At 44.0% G+C, this 4,326-nt stretch overlaps 1 long non-coding RNA gene across 1 annotated transcript in view; it reads left to right on the top strand.

Annotated features, from left to right (window-relative positions):
* The first annotated feature begins 3,632 nt into the window (after positions 1–3,632).
* LOC102479229 (uncharacterized) overlaps positions 3,633–4,326 on the top strand; it is a 122,400-nt gene continuing 121,706 nt past the window's right edge. The window contains exon 1 of the long non-coding RNA XR_336157.3: positions 3,633–3,706. This is a non-coding gene — a long non-coding RNA (uncharacterized LOC102479229). The remainder of the gene's footprint in view (positions 3,707–4,326) is intronic.

The following is a 4,326-nucleotide window of genomic DNA, read 5'->3' as shown; positions in this document are numbered from 1 at the left end:
AGGATTATCCTTGATGGACACACTATATACACCATTACTAGCTTTAACACATTGAAATATTGGGTCCTCTACCCCCACTTCCATAGACTTTGGGGACACCCAGACCACCTCATACTCAGGCAGCAAAAGGGTTAATTCTGGCTCTGGAGAACCAAGTGTCTTCAGGATCCTGCTCTGGCTGTTACTGGCTTCCTGTCTGTTGTGATTGGGTAGTGCTTTTGACCTTCACCCTGAGACCAAGGCAGCTTCACCTGACTTTTACAGGTAGCCAAAGACTTACCATTTACGCACAGCACTGCCTTCTAAGTGACATCTTCCATTCCAGACAGTGATCAGGACAACCTGACCATTGATTATAATCACTTGAGGAATAAGAGATCATCTCTCCACAATCCTAAATAGCCCCACAGCCATCATTCTTAAATGTCCCATTCCGTGTTATGCTTTTTTTTTTTTTTCCCGCTATAGGGCACGTGCGCTCGTCAGACAGACAGAAAAAGACATAGAGACAGAAAGCGAGAAATCACCCCCCAGGGGGGATGGTCACACCGCAATCCCTTCTCCTCCATTCTCCTCTCAGGATCTTGGGCACGCACGCACACACGCCCGAGTCCAGTACCTTAACCACTAGGCCACTCACTGGCCTGAATTCTGCAGCTTTTAAGTGCGATCAGATATTTAAGAGATTTTTAAATTGTTTCCAGCCTTTACTGTTCTTCTGGACAAGTCAATGGGAATGCCTTCCTGAGACACGGGGCAGCAGGTGTTTTCTGAAATCAGTATCAAAAAGAAAAGCACAGGAGTCTCCCCTGCTCAAAGACATAAAGTTAAATTAGGTGGCTTCTCCATAAATTTATTTTCTTTCCTTTTTTTAACAACTCCACTAAAAGCACAAAAACAAAAAGCATTGTTTAATTATTTCATATAAAGAGTTCAAAAGAAATGAATATGAATTAAGCTGGTCTGGGCATCAGGAGCCCTTCATAAAATATTCCAGAAGATCTAAAAATGGCCCATGATACTGTCATTGAGGACTACGTATCTCTAAGGTGGAATGTAATAATTAGATAGCCTCCTCAAAATGAAAACAGATTTAAAATAAATTCACAAACCAGGAAAAAATTTATACAGGCCAAGGAGACCGTGCTATAAAGTCTGTGATACTTTCCAAGTCTGTTCACAAACCTTATTCTAGTGGTTTTCCCAGTGTGGTTCATGCAGCAAGACATGCAGCATCTGCATCACCAAGACCCTCTGAGAAATGCAGGCTCTCTCATCCCCATTCCAGACCTTCTGAATCTGAAACCCAGCAATCTGAGTGTTGCCAAGCGCTCCAGCTAGTTAAGAGAAATACTTGTGTGTGAGAACTGCAACTTTATTCTGCTGTCTCCTCCCCACTACAGAGAACAGAGGGTGAAGACAAGTTTTGCACAAGTAACAAAAGTTCCAAGAGCCTAAATGATTTACCTAAAGTCATGCACCTGACTGGTGAGAAAACTAGCAGGGAAACACAGACTTTGACTCAAGATTCAGTTCTCTTTTGCCTTCAGCATATTATCTCAGTTAAATGCAATATAGTCAGATAACTTAACCTAGCTTGACTCTAGAAGGGCAAATATAAGCCAGGAAGAATAGAAGTGAAGATCCCTGAAGAGAATAGAGGAAACCTATGAAAATCTAAGTCCCAAGACCAGCAAGTGGCATGGTGGTTAAAGTGCTCAACACTCCCACATGGTCCACTGCAGTTGAGTCCTGGACCTGGTGGCTTGCTTTCTTGCTTTCCCTTTCTCTTGCTCTCTGTGTCTCACTCTGGTCAAATTAAATAAAATCAATGAATAAATAAAATGAAAATTAAAAAAAGAAAAAGAAAATCTAGGTCCCACATAGGCCACAGATCACCACAGAGACCCAGACAGCCAAAGAACTGCAGAATAGTTCGTCCTACTCCAGATAACGTGGCTTCTGGGCACAGTCTAGGTTTTTTTCTTTAAAAAGATCTGGGATTTCACTGGCCCTCTCCTTAGCACATATATTCTTGCCAGAGGACTTCCTCAAAAACTCACTAGTGCAATGCTCAGGAGTTCATTTTACCTTCTTCTCCTTCAGGTGGTGTTTGACTGTGGTCTCTTTATTATCACTCTTCATGCACCATTCACAATCTCTCTCATTGATGTTTTAGTCATTTTTGTCTCCTCTATCCAGCACATAAGGTCCGTAACAACAAGGATTCTGTCTACTTTTTTCACCACCCCATGGCCTAGTCTAACACAAGCTCTATGAGGTGAGCACAAAATATTTGTTACATAAATGCACATAATAAAAATCATCTACCTGGATATATCGCAATGTGCTTTCATCCAAGATCTTCATTCTCAAAGTGATATTGGCTGGTTTTTTTTTTCCCCAGACAAGGTATTATGGAGACTTATTTTACATACAGTTCAAATCATTGTATAGAAATCCAGAGCTTCTGCTGAAACTCATTGTGTGTTTGCATGCATGCATGTGTGTGTGTGTATGTGTAAAGTCTCTTTCTCTATCCCTCCTGCCCTTTGTTCTCTTTCTCAGTAAATCTATTATCACCTTAGCTCTTATTGCAGGGTCTCAAGATGGGTAAGACTTTTATTCTTTTATTTGTTGTTGAATTGCATTTTCTTTTCTTTCTTCTTTTTTTGTTTTTGTCTTTGGCATGAAGTATTTTTTCCTTATTTAAATTTATTTTCTAGATTCGATTTCATTTACAAAAATGTCAGGTCTGGTTAGACTGGGACAGAAAAAAAGAAAAGTAAAGAAAATAGTGTAGAATCCCTGTTAAAAAGATTCATGTTTACATCCCCGCCTATAGCATTTAATAATTGGCATAAGCTTTCAAGGAAGCTGTGGCTCATTCTCCAAGTTCCGTTTGCACTTCCAGCTGGACAAAATATAGACACAGATGCACTCAGCTAAGTAATTGGATTCTCTACCTGGAATATTTAAATTGTTTTCAGACACTGGAAAATGGCTTAAGAAGATTAAAGAAAAATACCCTGGAGGATAACAGGCTATAATTTACTAGGTGGAAAATCTTTTCAGCAAGAAGAACAACTCATTCTCCTATAATTCCTCCTGATTAAGAGACGTGTTCGTCATTTGGACCTAAATTTCCTTAAAGCCTCATAGCTAAGGTTTATTCCAGTGAGTTGTTCTTATCAATGGTTTGAATGACATCCAGGGGAGAAAATAAAATTAAAAAAATAAATAAAACATACCATAATGTTCTCCATTGGAAGATGGAAATGTTTAAAATTGGATACTAACTTAAGTGTGTTGAAGGTAATTGGGGTGGGCAGAGAGAGGTCACTGTTAGTCCTGGGGTCTGGACTGCATACTACATATAAAGCACATACTATATATAAAGCACTTTTCCTGCAAAAAGTGCAGGTAAACCATGGGAAAAGGATCTTGACATCTATTTCCAGCTTAAGACTTTAGCCAGCTCAGTACCCCAAAACTAGCACTCCCCACTAGCCTGCAGGTGCACTGAGCCCTCCTTTGGCTCCTTCAAGGTCCCCCTTTCTGCTAACTAGCCTTCCCCAGGTGTGTCCTTCCCAGCCTTTCTCAGGGCCCCTCCCTCACTCCAGAGCCAGGTGCTGAAGTTTGGCATCAACGACCACCTGTCGGCTGGAACGCGGTGTCCTCTGCCGCGTGGGCTCCCTTAAAAGAGGTAAGAGGGTTAGAAATCACCCGTTTCGGACTTGGGGCCGTGGTATTGGAAAGGGAGCAGAGGAGCTTAAACGGTGGGTGCGTCTGTGGGCGGAGAGGGGCGCGTCTTGTTCACACCGGCGCTTTCCAGCTGGTACCAACTTCACACTCCCCACTTTCCAAACTCTCCGAACCCGTCGCCAGGCAAATCCTGCCCCTCTTGATCCATTGGACCAAAACATTTTAGACTTTCAGGGGCGCTTGCCAGACTCTGAGAGGATGTTAACAACTGAGCCTCAAGGACACAGGAGAGCGCCCAGAGCGCCTGCCCTTTGCCATCCGCCCTGACAGATGCCAACCTGTGCGCCCCGCGGCCGCCCCGGCTCGCTCCCAGAGCGCCCATTGCATAATGCGCCCCTCGCCCCACCCCCACGCCGCCCTCCCTGCCCCGGTGCCGGGACCAGCACCCCAGCCTGGCCGCCCTAGTACTTACATCATCCCACTTGACGAATTTGGTGCCCTTCTTGAGACTGTCGGACACGCACACGGGCTTGAGTTGCAAGGCGTGCACTCCGGGTTGAGCCCCAGCCATCTGGGCTCATCGGGGCTCCGGGTGGCCCGGGCGAGCGTGTCAGGGAACCG

Source organism: Tupaia chinensis, unplaced genomic scaffold (genome assembly GCF_000334495.1).
Source record: "Tupaia chinensis unplaced genomic scaffold, TupChi_1.0 Scaffold000633_1, whole genome shotgun sequence".
Lineage (NCBI taxonomy): Eukaryota > Metazoa > Chordata > Mammalia > Scandentia > Tupaiidae > Tupaia > Tupaia belangeri.
The sequence above is the reverse complement of the archived record's forward strand: the minus strand, read 5'-3'. Positions and strand labels throughout refer to the sequence as shown.